The sequence below is a fragment of the Schistocerca americana genome, chromosome 4 (genome assembly GCF_021461395.2).
Source record: "Schistocerca americana isolate TAMUIC-IGC-003095 chromosome 4, iqSchAmer2.1, whole genome shotgun sequence".
In the NCBI taxonomy this organism is placed as follows: Eukaryota; Metazoa; Arthropoda; class Insecta; order Orthoptera; family Acrididae; genus Schistocerca; species Schistocerca americana.
In genome coordinates, this window is record NC_060122.1 from 470,791,429 (window position 1) to 470,804,771 (window position 13,343).

A 13,343-nucleotide genomic window follows, 5' to 3' on the forward strand; every position below is an offset into this window, starting at 1 on the left:
GCGATACGTTTATTGGTTCGCTCGTAATTAAAGCGTAAATTCGAGTGTCCATAATAAAAATCCTATAGTAAGAGGAGTCATCAGGAACCTAATCTGATCAGTTTAAACAAATAAAAATAAAATAAAAACAAATGATGTATACATAACATAATAATGTAATATACATAGCGGTATTACTACAAAGAACAATATCCAGTAGAGACGAACTCCGATGCAGAGGTGCTGAGTCAAGCAGGTCGAGCCGCGAGCTGTATTACTGTGTGAGCTAAGACCGCAGAGACCAGAGTGACACCTGAGTTGCTTTGCTCAATACTCTGGCTAGAGTTCAGAACGGTGGGATGAGCGTTGAGCGGAAGAGTTCCGAGGGTGGGGGGAGCGGTGAACTGCCACCAGTCACCCGCTCCGAGACAAATCGTCCGTTCTCTTGCGAGCAGGTTGTTGCAAGTAGTTCTTCTGTTCTTCGCTAGGAGGCTCTCTGTCCTGTTGCTCGCATCAACTGCCCAGAGGGCAGGACGTGCGACTGAAACGATCGCCGATGGAGTGCGATGCTAAGTTAAGGCGCGCCAGACACTGCACGCGGCAGAGGAAGCACTGAGACGGCACGGCATATGTGAAACACAAAATCCAAAGGGGCACTGCACAATGCAGGCAGCCAAGGCAGAAGCAGGGCAGAGGCCGGCGCTGGCTGTGTTGTGTGGCGTGTAGTGTGCTCTGACCAGGAGAGGCCCCGCTGATATGCTCCGACTCTCTCTCTCTCTCTCTCTGCTGTGAGAAACGTTTGGAGCTACAATTCTTTTTTTCTGAATCACTGATTGTTCACTCCTTTGATAGATTCAACTCTATGAATCAGTTCAGGAGCGGATCCCCCATCTCTACACTCGACGTTCGTCAGAAGCAACGTGCTATCATTCAGTTCCTGTGCTGTGAAAACGAGACAGTGGGAAACATCCACAAGAGGTTGAAAAAGGTGTATGGGGATGCTGCTGTCGATCGCAGTACAGTTTGTTGGTGGGCAAGCAGGTTACGTGATGAAAGCGGGCACAGCAATATTGAGGATTGTCCTCGCAGCAGCAGGTCTCGTACTGCACACACTCCAGACAATGTACAGAGAGTTAACGAATTGGTGACTAGTGACAGACGCATCACAGTGAACGAATTGTCACGCTACGTTGGGATAGGGGAAAGAAGTGTTTGAAGAATACTGAAAGTGTTGGCGTTAAAATAGGTTTGTGCCAGGTGAGTTCCCAGGATGTTGACAGTGGCTCACAAAGAAACAAGAAAAACGGTATGCAGTGAACTTTTGGAACAGTAAGAGAATAGTGGAGATGAATTTCTTGGAATAATTGTGACAGGTGATGAAACATGGCACCATCATTTTTCACCAGAAACGAAGAGGAAATCAACGGAGTGGCATCATGGAAATTCACCCGAGAAAAAAAAAATCAAAACCACACCTTCTCTTGGAAAAGTTATTGCCACAGTGTTTTTCGATTCCGAAGGACTCTTGCTTGTGGACATCATGCCAAGTGGAAGCACCATAAATTCTGATGCATATGTGACGACACTGAAGAAACTTCAAGCTCGACTGAGTCGTGTTCGACCACATCGGCAAGAGCAGGATTTTTGCTGTTGCACAACAATGCATGGCCACATGTCAGTCAAAAAAACCATGGAAGCGATTACAAAACACGGATGGACAACACTGAAACACCCGCCTTACAGTCCTGACCTGGCTCCATGTGACTATCATCTCTTTGGGAAACTGAAAGACTCTCTTCGTGGAACAACGTTTGAAGATGACGACTCCCTTGTGCACGCTGCCAAACAGTGGCTCCAACAGGTTGGTCCAGAATTTTACTGTGCGGGTATACAGGCGCTGGTTCCAAGATGCCATAAGGCAGTTGAGAGGGATGGAAATTATGTGGAGAAATGAAAATATTGTTCCTAAAGGATGTATCTACAAACTGTAAAACTTTCAAACATGTAGAATAAAAGATGGATTTAAAAAAAAAATTGTGTGCATTTCTTTTGGAGAGACCCTCGTACCATTGGCAACACCAATAGTGATTACCAAGGCAGATAACATACAAGGTGCGACAATAAAGTAATGAAACTGATTTTCTTTGCAAGCTGTGGCAACCATACAGGCTTGTGTAGGCACGATATCTTTGACCTTGGTCTATAAGCTGCTTCTAGTCCAAGCAGCACATCGATGCAACTGTTCAGTCGTGAGTTGTGCTGTAATAAGTTAACATATGTTTGTATCTCTCGTCACGGAAAGGGAACCACATAATATTACGCAATGGTATGCCATTTCTTTTTGCATTAAATTGGGTGAAAACGCGACGACAACTTACGGTAAGCTTCATAAGGCTTTTGGAGAGAAGGTTATGTCAAAAGCTCAAGTTTTTCGTTGGCATAAAATGTTTAGTGAAGGCAGAACCAATGTTGAAGATGAAGACCGCAATGGACGACCATCAACCTCACGGACGGATGTCAACTTGGCCAGGGTGTGTGAACTCGTATGATCTGATCGAAGATTATGCATGAATATGATTGCAGAAGAACTAAACATCAACCGAGAAACGGTTTGTCTAATAATAACTGAAGATCTTGGTATGAGAAAGATTTGTGCAAAAATTGTCCCCAAAAACCTCAAGTTACATTAGCGAGAAACACGGAAAAATGTGGCAGCCGATCTGTTAGTGCAAACGGAAATAAATCCAGAATTGTTGAGCCGTGTTATCACTGGCAATGAAAGTTGTTTTTTTCAATACGATCCAGTGACAAAACGCCAAAGTTCAAAATGGTGCTCAAAGGGATCACCCAGACAAAAAAAAACTACCATGCCAAAGCCAAAAGTGAAATGCATGCTTGTATGCTTCTTTGATTCCAAGGAAATTGTGCATAAAGAGTGGGCGCCTCCTGGGCAAATAGTTAACCAATATTACTACAAAGAAATTTTAGAAAGACTTTGTAAAAGAGTTCTTTTTGTCCGTGCCAACATTGCTGATAAATGGATCCTGCATCACGATAATGAGTCATCTCATACTGCTCTGTCAGTACAGCAATTTTTAACCTCAAAACAAATTTCAGTACTACCACAGCCACCTTGTTCACCAGATATTGCTCCGTGCGACTTTTTTCTATTTCCAAGAGTCAAAACGGCGGTCAAGGGACACCATTTTCAAACAACACAAGATGTTCAAACAGCTGTGACGGGGGTCTTGGAGGATATTACAGAAGATGAGTTCCAGAAATGTTACCATCAATGGCAGAAGCGCTGGAAAAAGTGTGTGCAATCAGAAGGGAACTACTTTGAAGGAGACAACACTAAACTTGACTAAAACGGTAAGCAACATTTTTTATTTTCACATTAGTCTCATCACTTTTTGTTGTACCTCGTATATAAGACAGGAACATATGAACAAATAATAGAGGCCTTTAACAAAGATTATGGGTAAATAACTTCATTCCAAAGCATTCAGATGACAGTTGTTAAAAGAAAGGAAAAGAATAAAGTAATGGTAACAAACCAATGGGAGAACGTGGCCAGACATATTGACAGATTAACCTATGATCGATCGAGGGGGCATTAATGCATGAAAATGAAACTAAAGCTCCACATGAGGTGCAACTGATCGTTCGGATTGAGGTAGATGGCATACTCGTAGACGCCTTTCTTGATACGGGAAGCGAAATGACGGCGCTGTAGTAAGAACATTTTAAGAAATGAACTATGAACAGGCTCTACCAGAATTACAAACAACACCTGTTAAAGTCAAAGGACCGACCATGGATGCGTCAGCGGTGATTACTAGACAAACGCGGCTAACTTTTTCATGTGAGGTGCATGAAATAGAAACGAACATGGAGGTTGTGCCAAAACTTTCCGTACTCATAATCACTGGAGCCTATTTCATGAGTCAAAATCGTGTCACACTTAATATGGACGAAGGGTATATGATGCCTGGAAAAGTACGTCTTAATTTTGAAGGGAAACTCAGACATGAAGAGATGCCAGGGGCTCATAAACAGTTGACTATGCAACTGGATGTGTATGAATCGGAGGAGGAACATCCACGATATACAAGGTCGAAAGAAACAATACCTGTAAATAACGAGGTAATGGTGGAAATTCATCAAGAGATAGATGATGAGACAAGTAAGGGATATTTCAGAAACAGACAAAGCCGAATTAGAAAGAGTACTACGACAAAATGCCGAGGTGTTTCTACCAAAACCCGGTGCCATTAAGAATTTTCTATACGGATTCCAGGTTAAATAACACAAGCCATTTAGAGTACCACCTTACACTATTCCATTGTGCTACAGAAAACAAGTATTTTCGGAACTACACAAAATGATAGAAGATGATAATATTGAAACTTCAATGTCAATATATAACAGTCCCTTGTAAATTGTGGATAAGAAGGATGGGAGTATTAGGATAGTCATTGATGCAAGAAAGATAAATTCCATTGTCATTCCTGAGAGCATCACCCAGAAAAATTGGAAGAGCTGTTACAAAAGTTCTTTGAAGTTAAGATTTTCTCTTCCCTTGATTTGAAAGCTAGTTATTGGCAAATAGAACTAACACCTACATGTAGAAAGTATACAGCTTTCATCGCATTTGGAAGAAGTTATCAATTCAAAAAGCTCCCTTTCGGGCTGAACATATCCTCTGCTGCTTCTATAAGCGGCTTAGGGACTGTGTTGGACAAAAAACTCCAACAGCGTCTCACCTGTTATGTTGATGACATTTTAGTAGCACAGCCATCATGACAACTCCATAATGAGATGCTTCATAAATTGCTAAGAACGTTAAAAGAATATGGAGTAACAGTAAACATAATGAAATCCAGTTTTGGAAATAAAAATGTTGAGTTTTTAGGCCATATTATCACTGAACAAGGGATTGAACCTCACTCGTACAAACTACAAGCGATACAGAACATGAGTACGCCATATAATAGAAACACGTTGCGTAGCTTTTTGGGACTCATTAACTTCTATAAAAGATTCATTTGTATAGAATCCCTTGCTACCCCACTTTTATGTGCGTTGACTAGTAAAAGATGCCCTGGGTGTGGCATGACCAAGCAGAATAGGAATTCCAACTACTAAAAAGGTCACTAGTAAAGGCACTACTTTTAGCGCATCCTGATTTAACGAAGGAATTCTGTATGGCAACCGACAGTGCGAAAACAGGCTTGGGTGTGGTACTCTTTCGACAATATGAGGAAGACGGACAGTGGATAAGAAAAACAATAGCTTCTGCTAGTCGAATCCTTACTAAGTGTGAAAAAAATTATTCAATCACGGAATTAGAAGCGTTGGCAGTAGTATGGGGGTGTCACAGATTCAGATACTTTTTGTTTGAGTGAAAAACCAATGTGTTTACAGATCACAAGACCCTAGAATTCATGTTAAGTGCAAAATTATTGCCAGGAAGACTAGGTCAGTGGATGTTAACGCTGCAGGAATATTATTTTCAAATCACTTTCGTGCCTGGACCATCAAATAACATAGCCAGTTGCCAGAAGGAGTTAAGCAGAGTGAGCAATATGGAAGAAGAGCAAGTACTCATGTATTACCTGAAAAATGTGCCATTTCAAAACTACATCACCAATATCTTAAAACAGTTAGGCAGGGGACAAGACAAAGACCCAGACCTAGCCAAGTGGAAAAAAAGGGAATCACCGGACATTAGACAACTCTGTCTCATAAGGGACAATATCTTATTCTATAGACGTAATACAAATACAAGTTTATGGGTTGCATGTATACCACAGGAACTAATAAATAAGTACATTTTAGTACACTCATTTGAGTAACAGCCATTTTGGACCTAAGAAATGTTTTTTTAAAATTAAAAATGTCTTGTCACTTCGCAAATATGGAGTGAAGAAACAGACAGGTTTTAGCAATGTAAGAAATGTCAGAGGGCTAAGCATGTAACCTTTCAAACAATACCACCAATTTTCCCTTTCATTCCAGAGAAATTGAGACACATAGCAGCAACCGATCTCATGGGTCGATTACTCTGTACACAGAGAGGTCATATATTCATTTTCGTGGTCCTAGAATTAACTTCAAAATACGTGACATTTACACCCTTGAAAAAAGCAGCTGGGAGGAGCATAAGCAAAGTACTGAACGAGATTTTCTTCAACAAGTTGGTCAGGTCGATAAAATACTATAGGGCAATGGACCACAATATCGTTCAGCACAATGGCAAAACACTCCGTGGCGCCATAAAAGTACACTGTTTATATTTCCAAATACAAGCCAAGCGCCAACCCAGCTGCACGAACAATGAAAGATTTGGTAATCCTCTGTCGTTTGTTTTGTAACAAGCAGAATAATGTGCGAGACAGACATTTGTCTAATTTCCAAAATGTTATAAACGAAGTGCCAGATAGCAGTACATTATTACCTCCAATCACCATTCTGGAAAATAAACCAGCAACAGATAAAATCTGAGAAATAATTAAATTCTCACCAGTACCCCAAGTATAATATCAGCATTTAGTAAAATTAGCACTGAGCAATTTGAAAACTGCTGCATTAAAGAGAAAGAACCGATGGACAGAACGGCAATCACATGAGTATTTTGACTAGAACAAAAGGTACTATTAAAAACCCACCATCTCTCTAACAAGAAAAAACACCAGAGCCATAAATACTTTTCTATTTACAAAGGTCCCATGGAAGTGAGTAAAGTAGTCCATGATAATGCAATCGAACTGATTAATCCAAAAATAGGAAAATCATTAGGGTTGCACCATGTGAGTCATTTAAAATTATATCATCACCATCACTTTCACTCTTACTAGCCATCGTGATGAAGATGAGGAAACCATGACCTTTATATTAACAAAAATAGAATGAGGAGAAAAGATGATGAATAAGTAAAAATAGTGAAAAGAAAAAGATTTTATTTTATAATGTAAATGATAACATTTGTAAAGTTATTAAAAATTTTAATGTTTGTAAAGTTTGTAACGTAATTTAACGGAGTAATGGTTATAATAAGATCTACAACGATTGTTGTTGTTGTGGTCTTCAGTGCTGAGGCTGGTTTGATGCAGCTCTCCATGCTACTCTATCCTGTGCAAGTGTCTTCATCTCCCAGTACCTACTGCAGCCTACATCCTTCTGAATCTGCTATCTACAACGATATCAGTGGAAATAGAGAACAGGGGAGGATGTAAGGAAAGTAAGATTATCAAATCAGGGACAAACATTGTATTAGATATGAAGTCAGCAGACAAGATGCACCATCATTGCGGCCAGATCGGCGGCAGGACTGAGGAGAGCTGTTAGGCGTGAGAGGAAGGGACACTGAGTGTGAACCCTTATGAGATAACGAATGGAGAGGCCTTGGTGAAAGCAACGTTTCTAGAGGATAACACTTCTGTGGAGAAGTTTGGAGTGCTACAACGGATCCTGGATACAATCAACATGTACCATGAAGTGAGCTTTACTCATATGTAAGCCACATACAATCTTCATAACAAAGATTTTGCGAAAGTGTTAGATACTTGGCACATCTTTCGCAAACTGTTTAAAATCAGCTTATGGAGAAATAAATAGTATCCACCAAATTGGAATGGCGGCAGACATAGTACAGCAAGGACGAGCAGGTGCTTAGATTCATCACAGGAAGAAGAAAAAGAAACGCATTTCTGTTACTCAAAGTACAGAACAGCTTGAACTATCTTCAGACCATACGGAATTCAACAACTGTGAAACAATCCCTAAACACTCATGGGACGGAGCGAGAAAACGATCTATCTGGAGGAACAACCGATTACAATAAAGAATACACAACAATTTCAAAAAAGAAGCCATAATAACAGATTAACGATAACGAGGTTAAACAGGTATTCAGTCCCAATTCCCGGTCCAGAGAAGAACGTAGACACAAGTGAAAAGACAGGAAGATGTACCAAGAACAGAAGTGCAATGCAGAAGATATGGAAGAGGGAAGAGCCTGGACCAGAAGAGATCAAGAAATCTTTTCAAATCCCTCCCCATACAAGACAATTAAAGTATTTAACCACCAATGAGAATCCACTTTAACTGTTCTAACAGTACTAAATATCCGATATTCCTTATGCCAAATTGAAACACCTTCAACTTTCATACCAAGAAAGGAGAGAGGACTAGTCGTATAGAAACCTACAGATGAATTGACTAATGGTGAACCAGCATAAAGATTCGACGAATGGTGAACAAAGGTTTTATGTTGCCAAATATGAATTCCAATACAACGTCACCATGGGCATGTGTAACCTGGAACAAAGGCAACCACGCATTCACGACACGCTCCGACCTTCAGTAACCTTCCTCTCTGGCGACCGTCATTCCATGCTCAATGGAAATGTGGCGAGGCACACGGCCGACCGTCATTCCACGTTCGACGGACACATGTCAAAATGCATGAAGAAAAAGTGAAAATTTCAATGAACCATGTTAAAGATGTAGGAGATAAAACTGTCTGTGACAGACTACAATCAGAACAAACTGAAAAAAAATAATTTTGATTGTGTTTAAAAGTATTTGAATTTGAAAACCTTAATGTGTTAGCAATCGCTCTTTATCAAATTTTATTTATTTTATCTTGACATATCAATAATATTTCTTTGTATTTTATATTTTTCAACATTTTTAATTTAAGGAAATCTAATATTAACATTTTTGGGAGGTAGAGATTCTAGTGTGTAATGTGTGCATCAAAAATATAGGATAGATAAATATGAATGGATTTAGCTATTCCATGATCTAAATGTAAATTTTGTAAAGTAATTAGCAGGATTAGAAATTTAATATGTTTGTGAAAGTCAAATCTCAAAATTTTTGTAAAGTTATAATGTGTAGAGTTGAGATTTTTGGGGAACATATACATGATTATGAATAGGATCATATTTGTAAAGTCATGGGAGGTTGCATTTAGAATTAAATCTAAAAGCTTTATTGTAAGAAATGAAAATTTCATAGATTATGATTGATATGAAAGCTAGAGAAAAGTAAAAATTACTATAAAAGAGGGGAGGATGATGTTAAATGAAGGTTTCCTCAACTTCAATACCTTCAATACACATCCATCATCATCTAACATAAATCAGGTAATCAAAAAAACAGATCAATCTAAAAAAGAGAGATATTTTAGGGATGATACAAATTTACTTATACATACTCAAATTAGTTGAATTTAAATTAAAATTAAAAATGTAGACAACTATATTGTAAAAAAAGACCTTAGACTAGTTAAGTAGGAAAAAGTCAGAAAATTAGAATGAATGTTAAATTTTAAAAGATAAAAGAAAATCACTTAAGGGCTCTAGTCCATAGACAGGTAATCGAGTACAATGTGAAATAATAAGATAAGGAGACTAGATGGAACCACTGTTTAAGGTATACAAAACATAACAATAGGAAGTTGGTCAGTGAATATGTCAGTTGCTGCAGTCAGTAGTTGCAACCAATTTTGCACTGACTTCAATCAATTTCTCAGCCATTGATCGACCCAGCACAAAATTAAACATGGAAGGAGGAGGATATGTAAGGTGGCAGAATTAATGAAGGTCAGTTTTGCACCTTACATAAGAACTTTATACATCACAACATGAAGGTGAATATGACACCTAACTTAATTCAACGGTAATGAGCAAATTTGCCTATCAGTATGTAATGCAAAAAGGGATGACACTCAATCGACAGTATTAACAAACCAATCCTATATACTGGGTGTCTATGAGCAGAAGGTGGAACAAGCAGCAAGAGGAAATGTGGTTTTGAATACAAGGGCGAGCAGAGGCGAATGCCGCAGCACAGGGGGTACCACGGAAACCACTTAGGGGGAGTTTGAGGTGGGAGTCAACGACTGACCAACCAGGTGACTCAGACGGGAAAGAGAGTAATGGGCCAGGCCACCAGGAGGAGGACAGAAAAAGCTTTAGAAAATTGCATTTCAGAATTCCAAATGGATACAAACAAATCCAGTGAAGCATCCAATCACGTGAACTGCAAGTGGTACACACGTGATAGACACATGTAACTTTTTAGGCGTCTGGAGTGGGAACAAAACGTCCGATTGGCGGAAACGCACTGGGAAGGATTAAATCGCCGAGATTTCGATGCAGTTTAATGGTAGGACCATTGTGATCGGCAGAGAGAGTTTCCACAAAATAAGAGGAACGCTCCTATTGCTGGAATAAAGCCATGACATGGAGAATGAAAGAACCCAGGTGGGGAGACAGTTTGGCTATGAGAAAGACAAAACGGAAATTTTCGTGGACTCTTCTCTGAACTGGCGTACAGTGCAGAACTGGGCGAATAATGCCCTATACGACGCAGAGGAGAAATTTGTGTTAACACTGTGTTCACAGTGGCTGACGTCAAGCTAGAAATTAGCTGTAGCGTCATTGACCTCCAACTGTGGAGAAACGAACCAGCCAGTTAGTTAATTGTTCTTGCAAGAACTGAGAGGGCATTATAATAAGTATGCTGCTCCAGTCATGTGGGTGTGAATTGCCATAGTCTGAGACTAAGGATGAGTTCATGTTTTCTTGTATATCGAGAAACGTAGGAAGAGTTTCTGCTGGAAAATTCAGCAAAGGTTTAATTAGTTTGATAGGAATTTCAGAGAGCGAGACCAGCCATCACAGCTAAGGTAAATACCACATGCAGAGGCATAAACTTGTTGGTTCACCAGACTGCGTCCACTGTAAACTCGAGCGACATTGGGTAATGTTTTGCTCAACTTGTCACAAAACTAACCATCCTCTGTAGACTTGATTGCCATCCTAAAAATAGTACCGAACTTTGAACCGGAATCGGATGATTTATCGTAGTACTGGCCAACATCATAATGTAATCGTAAGAATGATTTAGTAAAGAAACTTCTAGCTTAAATTTAATATTGTTGTGTTTAGGATTACTTAACTTTCTGAGAGTAAAAATTTAATAGTGTTGTGTTTAGGATTATTTCACTTTCAGACGACGAGATGCATGCGTCATTTTGAGAACTGTCTTAACATTGTCACATTGTAAATTGTGTAAAAGCGTGTATTTCCGTGACAAGATTGCAATATTAAACAATGTCATTACAGCTTACACAGTTGTGTTCAGTCATAGAATAAGAAATCACCTAAGCATAACCTTACACACGCTATCAAAACTGATGGAGAAAAATGCATCACAGTTCTAATTACACTTCGAAATTGTCATAAAAAAACCAGCTCTCGTAATGAATGGGTCATAATGCAGCACATGTACTGGGGAAAATCGTCGTCCTGAAAGACTGCAAAGGGGGCAGTAGTTGAATGTGCGTTCTCCTCGATAGGCGTCTACAAACCGCCGTAAATCGAGGCCCTCTTCCTCGCTCCCTCCGCCCGCTCCCTCCATCCACCTACGGAGTTTTGGGGGAGACACAGGCTTCTTGAAACAGCCAGCTGCTCCACCAAGCGTCTCATGCCCCGATGCCACCCCCCCCCCCCCCCCCGCCCCCTTTGCGTCCACTCACGATACGCAGCTTGCCTTGTGGTGTCGGACGCAGACAACACAAAAGGAAAACGTAGTAACATAACCCCGCCCATCCGGAGAACACTTAAGATGACTGTTTCAAAAGTCGGCTCATTGCGAAACAGAAAGTCCCTTCCACCTAAAGCGCTGCCTTAAGTCAACTCTCCTTCACCGACACGGTAGTGTGTATAGTCAACTAAACAATAGGAGATAAAAGGACGGCCGCCTCAAGTGCCTCTGGTGGCCGCCCACAGCAGACACGTCCCCCGCAGCAGACCGCCATTCTGCGATGGAAACACTTTTATTTAACGTCGACAACCCTTTCCTGCAATCTGTTAAAAAAACACATTTTGATACGATAATAAATGTCCTCTTTCCACAAAAATAAGCAAAGTCCTTTTTCTTTTAGTTTTATGGTCAAAATCGGTATAGTTTTTACATTAGACTGCAGGATACAGTCCGCATCTCATTATTTTGTGACGTCCAATGAAGTGCACTGCCACCAATCACAAATGATCAGCAGAGACATGTCCACCATGTGTAAAATCAGGAAAAAAACTTCAACTATTTTGCTGCGAAAACTACCAATCACTGCAGAATACACTTGCTATCACGAAACAGTCATCAGGATAAAGAAAAAGCAAGAATATAATCTCCAAAGAAAAAAAATCAATAGTAAGCAATTTCTTTCAGCTTGTTGAACGAATCTCATGACCTGGCCTGAGAGTGTCTCTCGTGTTCAGTGTCTGTAAATATACCGACATTCACGTGTGTATTACCAATATTTGAGACAATATTTCATGCCATTGGCTCACACGTAGGGAAGACAACACATTCATTTTACGTTCGACAACAACAAACTATAATTCAAGAGAACTTAGCTGTTTTGTACACTGTGGCAGGCCCCCTTTTACCAATGTGATGCTATATCATACTAGCCTTTTCGAAACAAATCGTGAGAACCTGTCTCCTCCTGTGTGGGTGGGAGATTGAAATTTCGTTAAAAGATATCGCTTCAACGAAAAGAAAAGAAACGCCTGTCAAGAATTATTCCGTGGTGCCCTAACCATCTCCTCCACCCACCAGGTGGCACGTCATTGATGTCAATTTGATAGGCTAACTAAATAAATTGATCGTGAGAGTTTGCATGGCGAGTAATTTTTTTTTTCTCAGTAGTCAGATTACACTCACTAGGTAGGCCAAATGGGAATCCATGGAGGGAACACGATATTCTTTTCGAGGAGTACTATTGATAATCGACATTTATAGCTGACCGCAGAGGGATTCTGCAGCCCACACTATATATTTCGAGCAACAATTGTGCTATTAAAAACACGATCGTAGTTACTATGTTACAGTCACCCTGCATAAAAAGCGGTCTTGAGTCTACAGGCACACACATGAGTCGCTTATAGTGTTACGCTTTCGGGTAGAAATGCTGTCTACCACCTACTTGGGTTGGATCCTATAGAGGCGTCTTTTAATGATTACAGCCACCGGTGAACCACTTTCGCACCACTCTCACATCTCGAAACGAGTCATCTTTTTCGAACCTTTCTGCTAAGGATCCCATACAGCAAAAACTCCAGCGCTGTTTTTTAGATAGCCCCTCTGCATCTTCGTCGTGATCGAAGTCACTGCCACAGAACGGCGTAAAGTTTCACCACCTGTATTGCAGGATGACCATATCCTACAGACTATTATTCACACGGGAGGGTTCCTGTATTGTTCCTTCATAACCAGTTTAATACGTTGTTTTTTTGGTTGTAACACACACAATCAGTGTACACCGCTATACACTTTGTTTCTTC